This window comes from Mytilus californianus, unplaced genomic scaffold (assembly GCF_021869535.1).
Source record: "Mytilus californianus isolate M0D057914Y unplaced genomic scaffold, xbMytCali1.0.p SCAF_11, whole genome shotgun sequence".
NCBI lineage: Eukaryota > Metazoa > Mollusca > Bivalvia > Mytilida > Mytilidae > Mytilus > Mytilus californianus.
Genome location: NW_026262593.1, coordinates 45,048,885 through 45,065,477, shown reverse-complemented (window position 1 = coordinate 45,065,477; position 16,593 = coordinate 45,048,885). Strand labels below are relative to the sequence as shown.

At 32.0% G+C, this 16,593-nt stretch overlaps 1 long non-coding RNA gene across 1 annotated transcript; it reads right to left on the bottom strand.

Annotated features, from left to right (window-relative positions):
• Positions 1-6,673: 6,673 nt before the first annotated feature.
• Positions 6,674-14,482, bottom strand: LOC127720164 (uncharacterized). The gene is made up of 4 exons (XR_007990636.1): positions 14,239-14,482; positions 10,550-10,718; positions 8,975-9,071; positions 6,674-6,740 (listed from the first exon to the last, which is right to left on the bottom strand). It is a non-coding gene; the product is annotated as an uncharacterized LOC127720164 (long non-coding RNA).
• Positions 14,483-16,593: the final 2,111 nt, after the last annotated feature.

Sequence of the window (16,593 nt, the reverse complement as noted above, 5' to 3'; positions counted from 1 at the left end):
TATTTGGTGTATGGAATGATTGTAAGGTGTACAAGTCTGTCTTGCAGGTATATCAACCGACCTTGACCTCATTTTCATGGTTCATTGGTCAATTTTTAGTTTCTGTGTTTTTGGTTCGTTTTTCAAGTGCTATAAGCAAAAGGTCAACTATATTTGATGTATGGAAAGATTGTAAGGTGTACATGTCTGTCTTGCAGATATCATCTGACCTTGACCTCATTTTCATGGTTCATTGGTCAACGTAAGTTTTTGTCTGTTTTGTCAAGTACTATAAGCAATAGGTCAACTATATTTGGTGTATAGAAATCGAATGATTGTAAGGTGTACATGTCAGTCTTGAAGGTATCATCTGACCTTCACCTAAATTTTATGGTTCATTGGTCAATGTTTAGTTTTTGTGTTTTGGTCTGTTTTTCAAAATTAATAGCAATAGGTCCGCTATATTTGGTGTATGGAATAATTGAAAGGTGCACATGTCTGTCTGGCAGGTATCATCTGACCTTGACCTCATATTTATGGTTCATTGGTCAATGTTTAGTTTTTGTGGTTTGGTTTGTTTTTCAATAAGCATACTCAATAGGTCAACTATATTTGGTGTATAAAAAAATGTAAGGTGTATATGTCTGTCTGACACAATTTATCTGACTTTGACCTCATTGTCATAGATTTTTTAAAATGTTAAGTTTCTGTAATGCTTTTTGTAAAACCTTTATCTTTAAGACTTTCAACATAAAATCAATGGTTAGTAAAGCAGGCGAGACATTTCAGTGTGTGCACTCTTGTTTTATGTACATGCACACTTTACAAAAACAATATCCTGTGTGGCAGGCTGGCTGAATGGTTGACTTTCAAATTTTATTTTTAGCTTTATCTCTTAAAGACATTTTAAACTCTGGGTTAATTCTACCCTTTACAATCTGTATAAAGCCACACTCTTTTAGTATAAAGATGACTTAAAAGTTATTGTCTGGTACATGTATATGTCTGATATCCTTGAGCTCATTGTCATGGTTAAGCATCTGTTTATCACAGGATTTCTCTGTTTTTATCCTGTTTATAATTAAGCATATCCCGCAGAAAGTTATCAACAAAACTTATCAAACATACCAGGCTTATAATTTGTACGCCAAATGCGCATTTCAACTACAAAAGACTCATCAGTGACTTGAATAAAAATTGAGTGTATGTACCTGTCTCAAGTCAGGAGCCTAATATGATTGAGTGCACATGGTTGTCATTTTTGCTGTTTCTCATTTTTGTTTTTCGTTCATTGTTTTGCATATTTTGTTCTTATGTTGTACTGTTACACCACTGTCCCAGGTTAGGGGGAGGGTTTGGCACCAACAAACTAGTTTAACCCCTCCACATTCTGTATGTGCTTGTCCCAAGTCAGGAACCTGTAATTCAGTGGTTGTCGTTTGTTGCTGTGTAACATATTTTTTTTCGTTCATTATTTTGTACATAAATAAGGCCGTTAGTTTTCTCGTTTAAATTGTTTTACATTGTCATTTTTGGGCCTTTAATTTATAGCTGACAATGCGGTATGGGCTTTGCTCATTGTTGAAGGCCGTACGGTGACCTATAGTAAACTGTTGTTAATTTCTGTTTCATTTGGTCACTTGTGTAGAGTTGTTTCATTGACAATCATACCACATCTTCTTATTTTATATAAAAAGCACAGGGACTCGGTTAGCAGATTAAACATTTTTTAATCAATGTTTTTTATTTTTTTTTTTTAGTATTTCCTGTCTATTTGTATTACTTTATTAACGCATTTGACGATAGCATCAATATTTCTTTGTTTTCTAGCAATGTGCAGTTTACTATCCATAACCCTATGCTGAAAAAGGATTGTATTAATGTGTCTCACTTCGTGTTGGAACCTTCACGTTCTCGAAAAAAGTTTTAGAGGATGATATGTTACACAGTAGTTGTCATAGACGAATCTGAATGCTATTTCTAGTATTGTTTTGATTTATAGTCATTGGGGGTATTAAGTGTTAAATTTTTTATCGTTGTACCTTTGATCGTCCTTCCGTCCGTCCCATTTTCGTTTCCGCACTCTAACTTTAGTTTTCCTCATTCAAATTTTATGAAACTTATACACAATGCTGAGAACGAAAACTCGACAGAGTTCGAATTTGGGCAGTGAGTCTTTTACCGTTTCTTTCGTACAAAAATACCAAGCCAGAGGTCAAAAATTAAAATTACTCAAAATTAATGTATGGAAGATAGTAAGTTTGTTTAATCTGGTAAAAAAGGATCCAATTCTCTTGAGAACATTCAGTTGTTGTGACGCCTTTCAACACAAGTTACTTATATGTGCCTCAATTTTAAGTTGGTAATCAATGTCATATTCCAAGTAACTTATTAACATTTTCTTCACATGAAACACTATTTTGCTGAATTTGGATGGACGGATTTTCTACTATGTTTTTTTTCCTGCAGCAATAACCTGAAATTGATCAGGATTTACCTGCATATGATGTTCTTTGAACCACCCAATCAGCACTTGAGACAGATTGTAATTTAGATATAAGACTGTTATAATCAGGACTGAACGACGGGGTATTGTTAGTATAATTATACAAGGTACTCTCACAAAAAAACACTTTAAACAGAACGGGCCCCTATATAGGGCCTTGGAGTGCATCCGTTTGAATGGCAGCCCATCTACTCGGAAAACTGTTTACTTAAATTTGTCGTTTTCTGTCCGAGATATGACTTTAACAAAGATACTGAATGTAAGAGGAAACACCATCATTATGCTAATGATTTATCCAATAGTATATCATGAGGTAAACAATCGAATAATTTTTTTATAAACCCACGAAAACTTCAAAAGAAGGTGGATGAGTTTAAGTGTTAAAAAACTTGTTTAGGCCCACCACATTTTTGACATTTAGTAAGTAACTTCGTCAGTGGTTGTCTTAATGTACACATTAGTGTTTTAGTTGAGTTTTTTTAATATATAATTTGGTGTTGTTTTAAAATTGACAACTTGTCCAGACACGGGTCGACTTAAATTTTGACTTAATAGTGTAAGGCAGTAACTTGTCTATTTATGACAAAGGAGGGCTGTCTGTTTTGTCACAAACAGGCACGGAAGCACCTCAATCGTTGGTAATAAGTTAAATCACCTTGAAGGGCACAGCCTCTCGATTCGCGATTGGTAATGCTATATAAAATAGAACATGAAAAAGTTGTAATGCATACGAACAACAATTTCTTTCCCAAAAAAGATAAATGTGACATTCAAATGAACAGTTTCCAAACTCCAAAAGAACAATACTGTAAGTTAAGACATTATTGCGTACATTAAATCTTATATTTGCGATTTTTGAATAATGGACAAAAATGCGAGATTAGTTGTTGCGATTTCAGGAAAATTTGCATACATTAAAGAGAATGCGTATTCATATTATTGCGATATACACAGTCGCATTGTTCGCATTAATAAAAAAAAAAACAAAGCCCATACCGCATAATCAGCTATAAAAGGTTAATTTTTTTTCAGACATCAATATTTATGGCAAAACTTCTTGAATACAATGTAGTAAGCAATTTGGATAGATGCTTTTTATGGTAAAAAAAAAACTAGTATAAATGCAGAGCAAATTTTCGAAAACAATGTCTTCTCATTTTTCCGTATTTAACTTGTAAATGAAGTTATTAACATTAATATGTAGTCGGGAGTTTTTAAAAAAAAAATTTAGATGGCAATTACTTTGTCAAACCTTCAATGAATATTTTAGAAACTTAGACAGAAGCTTTTTTCATAATTAATTTTTTTTGCAGTTTTAACATTTAAATAAAATCTGGGGTTAGAATATTTAGACACCAATAACTCTGTCAAACCTTAGAATTTTATGATAAAGCTTTTTCGATGATTAAGAGATAATGTCTGACGCAAAACTTTGAAGATATATTTTATTCATTTTTTTATGTTTAACGGATTGACAGACTTCGTCTTTTTGCAGTTTACATTTAATTGTTGTGGGGATGTATAAATACTCTGCCACGTGTGGTCTGTATTTTGTTAGATGTTTATCCTGCTTTGTATATATCTGATGATATATTTTTTATTGATTTCTTTGGTTTATTTCCTTTCGAATGATATGCAGAACATGGATATTTATTGTATAGGAAAAGAGCGTGAATTGGAATAATCCGCCATCTACCGCATTTTTCAAAGAGACACCAATACCGTGCGCAACAATGAGCAAAACAAATATGATATATAGCAACTGAATCACTGGCTCCTGACTTGGGACAGGCAAATACAGAATGTGGCGGGGTAAAAATAGTTTGAAGGCGCCAACCCTCCACTAACCTGGGACAGTGGTGTAACAGTACAACATAAGGACAAACTATAAGAATCGGTTGAAAAGGGCTGACCTCATCAGATATATACAAAGCAGAAAAAAACATCTAACAAAATCACAGACCAGACGTGGCAGGGTATTTATACATCCCCACAACAAAAAAGACACTAGAGTTTTCCATACTTTGCAAAAATGCTATAATTCAAAAATTAATTAAAAAAAAAGTATGGATCGCCGACCTTTTTTTAAACTTATTAATACATTTGTGAAAAATTATTAGATTTTGTAAGGATGCTACATGGAAAAGGCACTTTTATGTGAACAAAAAGAAAGCTAAACGTTAAAGTTTTAAATAAAATATATATGAAAAGATGGTCTTTTTGTTATGCTGTGCTTTCCGAAATCAAAAACAAAAAACAAAAAACAAACGGAATCGATCCTCGTACTCGTTTTCTTACTGAATCACAAAATAGGTCAATTTATTGAAATTCCTTTGTAAAATAAATTTTTTGAATAATCATGATTTAGAAATTCTAATCAATGAAAACATTTTCTTTTGAAATGAAAAAGATATATAAATTTCTTTACGGTCCTATGTTTTACATATAACGGTCTTTCTATATTTAAATGAGATAGGGTAATACCCATTGAATTCCTTTCTGCACGGATGATTTCGGCAGTCAGTATATAAGGAAGATTTGAGGTGTGTTTGACCAATGCGACGCTCGTTACAAGATAGTAAGGACTATGTTAGTTTGGTATACTATTCCTCACCCTCCCACCCCATTTACGCATATTATACATAGGAAAAATTGCAACATATGTTTTCATATGTTTAACATATGTTTTTCATATGTTTGAAAACATATGTAAACATATGTTTAGGCCCGACATGAAAACATATGTTTTCTAACATATGAAAAACATATGGAAAACATATGAAAAACATATGTTTTTAAAATCATATGAAGAACATGTTTTTCATACATGTAAACATATGAAAAACATATGTTTTTCATATGTTTTTTACAAACATATGTTTTTCATATGTTTTCATACCTGGCCTAAACAAATGTTTTCATGTTTGTCCCAAACATATGTTTTCATATGTTTGGCCCAAACATATGTTTTCATATGATTTTATCTTGGTCTTAAATATATATTTTTTATATGTTTTTAATTGTTCAAATGCATTTATTTTCTCATAGATTCTAAACATGGTTTTTATATATATGTATTTTTTTTTGCGATAGGTTTTTAAGGGTAATGTTTTGATGTTTTTTAATATGTTTTTCTTTAATTTGTTATCTTTTTTTTCTGCCAGGAACTCATTTTGAGTGTAAATACTTCATTGTGATGAGTTGTTGCTTTAAAAAGTAAAAAACCCAAATTACCAAATTCCACAGAAAATACATGGCAAAATCAAAAGCTCAAACAAATAAAAAACAATAAGTGCTCCATAATTTTTATATAAAGTAGAATTTTTTTTATTAAGTTGTTGTCTCTTCTATTTTCATATTTTTGTCTCTTTGACATACATTGTACCATATTTCTATTGTCTATATTCTATTTTCATATGTGTGTCTCTTTGACATACCCCATTTCTATTGTCTATATTATATTTTCATATGTGTGTCTCTTTGACATACTCCATTTCTATTGTATATATTCTATTTTCATATGTGTGTCTCTTTGACATACCACATTTCTATTGTCTATATTATATGTTCATATGTGTGTCTCTTTGACATACTCCATTTCTATTGTCTATATTATATGTTCATATGTGTGTCTCTTTGACATACTCCATTTCTATTGTCTATATCATATTTTCATATGTGTGTCTCTTTGACATACTCCATTTCTATTGTCTATATTATATTTTCATATGTTTGTCTCTTTGACATACTCCATTTCTATTGTCTATATTATATTTTCATATGTGTGTCTCTTTTACATACCCCATTTCTATTGTCTATATTATATTTTCATATGTGTGTCTCTTTGACATACCCCATTTCTATTGTCTATATTATATTTTCATATGTTTGTCTCTTTGACATACCCCATTTCTATTGTCTATATTCTATTTTCATATGTGTGTCTCTTTGACATACTACATTTCTATTGTCTATATTCTATTTTCATATGTGTGTCTCTTTGACATACATGTGTACTCCATTTCTATTGTCTATATTATGTTTTCCAATGATGTATGTGATATTTCTATTGCTATATCACCATACACAGATATGTAATTGTCTACACTGCTGGCTATTACTGGTGCATTTCTATGCAGCTGCTTTTTGGAAATATCCTGTATGATTAAGAAAGACAACTAGATTGACTTTGAGCTCAATATTGTATTAATTAAAAATTAATGTTCTTTGGTTCTGTTTCTTTACTTTTCAGTTCCTGCAAGTAGAAATAAAAGAACAGAGTTTCAATGTCCACCTAGTTGCACATTTTTAGCTCACCTGGCCCAAACTTTTTAACTTCTTCTAGAGAACCACTGAATGGATTGGAACAAAATATGGCATGAATGTTCCTTATGAGGTGCTGACCAAGTGTTGGTTCTTTGTTGCCGATCCATCATCCAAGATGGCCGCCACTGGGGGACTTAGTTTAACATAGGACTCTATGGGAAATACATACAAATGTCTTCTTTTAGAGAACCACTGAATGGAATGAAACCAAACATAGCATGAATGTTCCTTATGAGGTGCTGACCAATTGTTGTTACTTTGTAGCTGATCCATCATCCAAGATGGCCACCAGCAGGGGGCTTAATTTAACAAAGGACCCTACGGGAAATACATACAAATGTCTTCTTTTAGAGAACCACTGAATGGAATGAAAGCAAACATAGCAATATTAAACCAAATTTGGCCTCAAACATTATTATAAGTATCTGTTATGATTTTTATCTTTTTTTATATGATTTCAAAAACCCAAGTAGAGTGAGGTGAGCGACACAGGCTCTTGAGAGCCTCTAGTTTGTCTATCAAGGGCCAATATTAACATGATTAAAAAAAAACAACATGTTTTTTTGTTCTCAAAAATATTTATAAATAAAAAATGTGCTTGGGGGAAAAAAAGGGTTCTTTTTCTTGTATACTAAATATTTCAAACTGACCTTCAAGGGCATTACTATAATAGTATACTATAAGTTTAATAAAAAAAATTGAGAGCATTTACGAGGCCATTTTCAATAAATTCAATATTTCCAAGAGGCATAACTCTTTTGAAAAAATTCAATCGGCCATCATTACAACTGCCAGTTGGACATCTACACCTTACAATAATTCCATACACCAAATATAGTGAGTATAACTTATTGCTTATAATACCTGAGATATTGACTTGACCACGAAAACTTTCTGACAGAGTAGACAGACACTAGCTATAGGACCTTGCAAGGTACCCACATACTAGGTAAATAGAAATATCCCATTACCATGATTACTATAAATAATATTAATAAGAGAGAAATTAACATTACAAAAAAACTTTAACCACAGACTGAACCTAAACTTTAGGACAGCGACGCCGCCCCTGGCAGAATCTAGGATCACTGTCTCGCTTTCATGAAATAAATTTGCAAGCTTGACAAAAAGCAGAACATTTATTTCAGAAATTGAAATTCTATGCAATTATAAATACTTGTATGCTGTTATGGTCCTACATATTCTTGTGTGTTCAATATTTTGGCATTACACAAAGTCATGCTTTCTTAGACTGTTTGAAATGACCAATGTTTTGTTGTTACATTAATTGATTAAATCTGTTGAAGGTGAATTGATAGATATTTTAGTTTGGGAAAACATAATTTTTGCATCTTTTATTATTTTGTTATTTCTTTTTAAGTGCTTGTTGATGAGTCCAGCCCTTTCTGGATGATTTTGACTTTTGTTTCTTATGTTGGGTGCTGTCTGCCATACTGTGTGTAGTTTTATTTTTTTCATTGGTTCACATTTTTTCATCCTTATACAAGTTATAGCCATAATAGGTTACTTTATGGTATGGATTTTGATCATTGTTTATGGCTGTACAGTGACCAGCAAATGTTTACATCTTCGTCCTTTGGTTTTTTAATTGATAGTTGTCACATTGAGAATCATACATGTACCTCACCTCCTTATACATGTTATATCTATATGCTGGTTCATAAAAAATCTTAAAAGGAAATTATTCAATTGTTATATGTTTGAAAACTCTTTCCTATAATGCAAAAACAATAATTGATTGATTTTTCTAGCTTATTTTAATGTTCAGTGGCAAATATTTTATGTATATTCAAGACGAGAACAACTTTTAAATATACAATTCATAATACATTGTAATATAAGCAAATGCTTTATCTTAACTTCTGACATCTCATGCGTGTGTGTGTTTGTGGAGCAGAAGAAGGATTCCTTGATAAAATTGAGAATGGAAATGGGGAATGTGTCAAAGAGACAACAACCCGACCATAGAGCAGACAACAGCCGAAGGCCACCAAATTGATGCATACTTTCCATCAGAAAGACATAAATAAACAACAGTATACATGGTATACATGCTGTAACATGTACAATTACACTTGAAAAAGTTTTAAATAGATAACATTAAATTATTTAAATTAACTGCAATTCTACAGATGAACTTACTTTGATACCAGTTCTTTTTGCCTGACAGCCGCACCTACATGTACACCAGTGATTCTAATACTGCACTTTCCTTTCATTTGGTAACCATGGTAACAAGCTAAAATTGTAAATCTTAATTTAATCCAGAAATCCAGACAAAAACAAGATAATTTTTGTAGACGTAGTATGAACTGTTGCTCACTAACTTATATTTTTACTTTTGAGTGAATGGAAACAATATGCAACAAACAACAAAAAGATCAACAGTGTAACTAATATTAATAATATATGTATAGTCTAAGCCCGTCTCAGTATAGTATGAACTTTTTCTAATATAAAATCATCTATTCTGCTGTCTACAGTTTAAAATAAAATGCTCCCCAGGGCGCAGCTTGATACGACCAACAGATGGGGCAAGTATTGACACACTATTCAAGCTTGATACAGCTCTGAATTTGGTTTGAGATTAAATATTTGACACAGCATACATGGCATAGGTTTCTGACACATAATGAATGTGGTCTAAGAACTTAAAAATTTTAAATTAGACATTTACCTATTATGGTCCAATATCCTAAATCTAAATACATGGTTAGATTCAGCATATAAAAGAACCCCAAGAATTCAATTTTTTGATGAAATCAAACAAAGTTTAATTATGGACCCTTTTGACCTCAATGTGGACCAATTTGATAACGGAGCCCAAAAATCAAAAATCTAAATACATGGTTAGATTCAGCATATCAAAGAACCCCATATATTCAATTTTTGTTATACTCAAACAAAGTTAAATTTTGCACCCGATTTGGACCAACTCAAAAACTGGGCCCACAATCAAAAGTCTAAATACATGTTTAGATTCAGCATATCAAAGAACCCCAAGAATTCAATTTTGTTAAAATCAAACTAAGTTTTATATTGGACCCTTTGGACCTTAATGTAGACCAATTTGAAAACAGGACCAAAAATAAAAAATCTAAATACACGGTTAGATTTGGCATATCAAAGAACCCCAATAATTCAATTTTTGATGAAATCAAACAAAGTTTAATTTTGGACCCTTTGGACCTCAATGAGGACCAATTTAAAAACAGGACACAAAATCCAAAAAATTAATACACTGTTAGATTCAGCATATCAAAGAATCCCACATTTTCAATTTTTGTTGAAATCAAACTAAGTTTAATTTTGGACCCCGATTTGGACCAACTTGAAAACTGGGCCCAAAATCAAAAATCTAAATACATGTTTAGATTCAGCATATCAAAGAACCCCCAAGAATTCAATTTTTGTTAAAATCAAACTAAGTTAACTCTTGATATTTAGTAAATCTTGATTTTCTGTTAAATAGGCAAAATTGTTTAAATACACCATTTATAGGCATGTTGTGGAATCTCAATAAATACTTATATAGATGATTGCTTTACTGGTTATCTTCGATAGAATTTATATTTCAAAGTGAAGTAATTCCTGTATAAATAATTTATCCAAGACATTACTGGTATATATAATAAACCGTTGGTATACATTTTTTGTACATAAATATTACATGAATAAACAAAATATTTAAACAAAGTCATCCTTTTCATTACATACCTCTCATCACAAAATAATTATTGCCTGCTGCTCCTTATATGCACTTAAATCAATATGACAATCTATGAATCCATTATATAATCTAGAAAGCAATGCCTCAAATGAATTCTGTTCTGTTGCTTAGATTCTTCTACTTCTTGAAGTACAAAATGTACTTTCATTGAAAATGCTAAAAGAAATAATGTATGACATGTACAAATGTATAATAAAATGAAGTTACAATATTAATATATCTGCCAAATTTATTGCTTTAAATTTTTTTATATGACAAAATTGGCTTATTTTGATCTTTTAAAACAAGAACAACAGATCTAGACTTGCCCTGAAAAAAAAATTAACTATATAAAAAGTATTTGAATGTTCTAATCCATCTTATGTTAATTGTTTATTAAATCCATATGACCGTTGTATGAAGTGATGAATCAAAGTGGTTAAATCTGCTTTGTACAGATCTGATGTCAGATGAGTTAAGCCTTTTCACACCACTATCCCAGGTTAGGGAGCTACCATTTGATTTAGAGGGGGTGGGGGGTAGGATGAAAAAGTTTGTCCTGCATTTCCATTTTTCCACTCTATTCAGTCCTGTCTTTTTTTTATTTATAGCCCTTATGGAACTGAATTGTTTGCCGCAAACTTGCAGCAGACTTGCTGCAAGCTTGCGGCAAACAAAAAGTTTGCAGGAACACAGAAAATAGTGTTTGCAGATGTTTGCCGCTAGCTGCAAACTTCCGGCAAACATTGCAGCTTTTTGCTGCAAGCTTGCGGCAAGTTTGCAGAAACATCAATGTTTGCCGTAAGATTGCCAGAAAGTTTAAAATTATAAAGAATGTTTGCCGCAAGATTGCAGAAAACTTTGACCATTCTATATGTTTGCTGCAAGATTGCAGAAAACTTTGACCATTCTATATGTTTGCCAGAACATTGCAAGAATTACACAATATTGACTGGGCATGCCTAGTTGGCACTTCCTGGAAGTTATCAATTTGAAATTGTGGCTAGGTCATGTTGGTTGTGTTTGGAAAATGCATTTCACAAATAAGAGATCAAGGAGGCATTTTGGTTCAATAGAAAAAGATATTCAGTATGTAATTTTGTAAGTACAAATAATTCATAGAATGTTTTAATAAAATAATTAATGTTATCATCATGCATAATAAAGTAAGCAACTATATATACATGTATGTGTGTAATGAAAAACTTTAGCTATTACAAGTTTGAATTTTGTAACTGATGTACTGTACCATGTTTATTAAAACTAAGTTCAATTCTGTTATGCAATTGTTACCTAGCTTTATACTCAATACACATTTGAGATTTATCCTTTTTCATTTCTTAATACAGGTATATGATGTCATTTGAGAATGACCCCTGCCCCCTTTTTCAAAACTCAAATGCATGTATGTATTTCCTTAAATCTCGTAAGTTTGCAAGAACTCTTTTAATGACTGTTTGTATACAGACATGAATTGATTTTTTAAAAATGTTGCTGTGTAATTTGAAAGAGATAAATTGAATATGTCTACACACATGACATTGGTATAATGTGTAGTTCCTGCAAGTTTGCCGCAAGTTTGCAACAAACAATTGCCGCAAGCTTGCAGCAAACAATTGCCGCAAGCTTGCGGCAAATCTAATTTGCATAATTATGTTTGCAGCAAGCTTGCCGCAACCTTCATTTGCATGGTAAAATGGTTGCGGCAAGTTTGCAGCAAATGTTTGCTGCAAGCTTGCGGCAATGTTTGCTGCAAACTTGCGGCAAATGTTTGCCGCAGAGCTTATTTTTCGGTAAGGGAGTTTATCCTGACTTTTGTTTTACATCAATTGTCATCCTGCCTTTTTTTCAAATTTCATCCTAGACCCCCACACACACACACACACATACAAAACAAATTATAGCTCACTTAAGGGGAAGGTTTGGCTGCTTTGGCACCAATAAACTAGTCTGACTCCACCACATCCTGTATGTGCCTGTCCCAAGTCAGGAGCCTGTAATTCAGCGTTTCAAGTTGTCGTTTGTTCACTTTGTTGCTGTATATCATATTTGTTTATTTGTTCCTTGTTTTGTTTATAAATCATTACATGTATCAGTCTGTTATTTTCCTCATTTGCATTGTTTTACATTTGTCATTTTCATTTTAAAAATGTCTTTTATAGCTGACTTTGTGGTATGGGCTTTGCTCATTGTTGAAGTCATCTTGTACCATAACTTATTATACATGTGGTTGTTAACTTCTATATCATTTGATCTCTGGTGGAGAATTGGACTCTTCCCATTGGCAATCATACATGTACCACATCTTCTTATTTTTATATTCACATTAAAGTATATGTAAAGTAGACCATTCATGCACTCTAGGGTCCACTTCTTATAATTTTCAAGGTGATAAGACCTGCCGCTGTAATAGCCTGGGTCATATTTTTCAGCTTAAAAATATGTGAATAGGTGTGGAAAACTATCAGAAGTATAATACATGTATGATAAGGCCAAGTAAATTTAATTAGTAGATTTTCATCCAAATTTTTGAAAAAAATGGGGTGGGTGGGAGGATTTTATTTTTTATTAGATATGAAACGTGTAATAATAAGGTTCTATCATGTATATACATGTATAACGAATCAAACATACAAAGAAATGCAAAAACCAAAGGATGTTATTAATGAAGCGAAATTATCGACAGTTACCGGTAACGAAAATGAACAAAATCCGGAAATCGTAAATTTTTCAAAATAAAAAAAATTGGGGCGGAACGATTTCAGAGGGGCGGGCGGGGATGAAAATCTATCAATTAATTTTAATTGGCCTAAGGCTGAGAATTACTAGATATTTATTGTTATAGTACTCAGTAATAGTAGTCTCAGACTCAGGATAATTAAGGCTTATTGTACTTGTCATATGCAAAGCCCTGTAATTTTCTTAGTTGCAAGTCTTGTTTTGCCTTAAGTTAACATAACATAAGGAATTTGAGCCTCAGATTTAAGCTTTAATCAAATGTGATGATTTTCTCGGTAATGCTAGAATGTGATTCTTGTCCGCTCCAGCATGTCCTGGAATCACTCATAATTAAAATTTGGAAAAGGTTACATGTACATTATTACCTACGCAATGTATGAAAAGGTATATATACATTTTTTAAATCTAAATTAAATGAAAAGGGGGAGTAATTGATCCCCAGGGGCACCCTTATCTATTAATTGTGAAATAGCTACTAATTGCTAAAGAGATTATAAAGTCGTCTGCACAGTGTCATGGTTTTAAAACAACTGACAAACAAATACAAATATCACACATCATAAGACACGATTATACAGGTCTGCATCAGTTAAAGTAATTAAGTTCTGTAGTGACATTAGATAAACAATTTCAATACATTACATCAAGTATTTGATGTACCACCCCCCCCCCCCCCCCCCCATTTTCCAAGTTTGTCTTATTGTCTAAACGGTTTACAAATTATATGGTTATTTGGGATGTATTTGTGTCTTAATCTTGTAACATTCTCATTATGAAATATAAACAGATAAATAGATAATGAAACGGATTACCCAATGCAATTATATTTATATTACAATATCGTTCTCAGACTCAGGTTTACAAATATCTAGTCAAATAGTTTTTCGTGAAAAATAAAGCACACACATCTTCCTGCTTTTATTCAATAATTAAACAAAATGTGCATAATAATATTTACCTTTCGTTGTGCTTTTAGGTACGTAAAACTATCCATCAAAACAAAAATACTTTCGCTGTTTCGTTGCGTTGACTTTCTATAGATTCTAAATTTTCGATGTTTCGTTCCCCGGTTTCTTCCAGTTTATCGACAAGTCACCCATTTCAATTTATCTGTTTATAATAAATTTTGATTCACCATTTTGAAAGTTCTTTGTATCATCTTATCTCTGTCCATTCAAATTTTAAAATGACAACAGTGATCGCGTGAGGTGGCACGGTAGTATTTCCTGGCCCATAAGGGATAATGATAGCCTTTTTAAACTTTTCACCACTTCCTAGCACTGCCCAAAATTCTATGTACACAGTTTACTGAAGTACTTTCATTATAATTTTCAGAAATGAATTTAAATATGTATCATGACCGTTTACTTTTTTTGCTATCTTTAAAAACCTAAGGCCACTAGTGCTTTTATGTCTTTTATCATGCAGTGAATACAAAATTTAAAAAAATTCTCAAAAATTCATTTTCACCTGTATGTAAAATTATTTCATATTTTTCTACACCTGATTCATCCCTCAGTTTGGGAAAATATGTTCAGTTGATACTGTATTTTTTGTCCAAGCACACTGTTCAAATACATTGACTTAGGTAGGGTACACAAAAGAGCAACCTAAATTCCGGAATGCAAATACTACCGTGCTACCTTAACCAAGACATCACAAACTTGAAACCAGTCATAACACCTATGATGCATAGACTTCTTACTAGGAAACATATTACAATAAAGAATACTAGTCTGCACTTATTCCTTACCCCAAAAAATTTAAAGATTATACCCCTACCCCAGCTGGCAGATTTTACCTTTTTTTTCATCTTGCCATTTTTACTTAAGGAGTGAACAAAACCCAAATATATGATGTTTCAAATCAACACAGAAGTAAAACATGATGATTCAGGAGGAATTATTGGATTGCCAACTCTATTTATAGTTAATCTGACTGAAAGAAACAGTTTAAGCACCAAATCATGAAAAATGATAGTAAAGTCCATTCCACATTTTACAGCATGCCTTACATTCCTTTAAGCATTTCCAGATCATGAAGGCAATTTAACAAGATTCTTTAGATGGCAGTTAACTATTATTCTAAAGACTTTTTACAATACATGTACTAGAATATATCTCTAAGATGACTGTTTGTCTATTTCTCATGTATGCATTAAGTTAAATTATGTCCCCTTAAATAATCAATTTACCTTTATTGTGTATTTCAGGGTCAGAAAATCAAAACAATTCATCATATTTGCATGGAAAATGAATAAACTATTTAATCTTGCTGATATACAATCTTAATCACATTCTTTGTCCAAATAATTGTCTTGTCAATGTAAAGAAACCCCTAATACTATCTCTATTTCAGCTAAATATGAGGGCTAAATGAATAAGTAAGGACCCCTAAACCACTAACTGGTTCCAAAAAAGCTCACACTGGTGCCATGTTACCACAGAACTACAAATTGAACCTAAAGAAAACTAGTATAGCTGTACTTGTGTGGAAAAAAATAAAAAATTATGCACTTTACTTATTTCGGTGAAAATTATAGGACGTACAGACAACTAAATATGTCGCGTCTCAAATTCCAGTTGTTGCACATGTGTCAGACACTGCGAAAAGTTAAAGCAAATTAACATTTATTATCAAAAATGTACTGCAAGTTACATAAAAAATAATCAAATTTTACTTTCTAGGTAAATTTTTACATTATTACCCACAGATCAGGCAAAATTTGCTGAATCAGCAATTTTCACTCCCAGGGGTGGAATTTAAGGGCTGTTTTTATTCTAGTTGCCCTTAATCAACTTTTTATTGATAAACTTACAAATTGTATAGGTGAAAAAAGGACCTCTGTTGATTTATTGTAAACATATATATTCCAGTTAAGGTGGCACGGTAGTATTTCCTGGCCCATAAGGGATAATGATAGCCTTTTTAAACTTTTCACCACTTCCTAGCACTGCCCAAAATTCTATGTACACAGTTTACTGAAGTACTTTCATTATAATTTTCAGAAATGAATTTAAATATGTATCATGACCGTTTACTTTTTTTGCTATCTTTAAAAACCTAAGGCCACTAGTGCTTTTATGTCTTTTATCATGCAGTGAATACAAAATTTAAAAAAATTCTCAAAAATTCATTTTCACCTGTATGTAAAATTATTTCATATTTTTCTACACCTGATTCATCCCTCAGTTTGGGAAAATATGTTCAGTTGATACTGTATTTTTTGTCCAATCACACTGTTCAAATACATTGACTTAGGTAGGGTACACAAAAGAGCAACCTAAATTCCGGAATGCAAATACTACCGTGC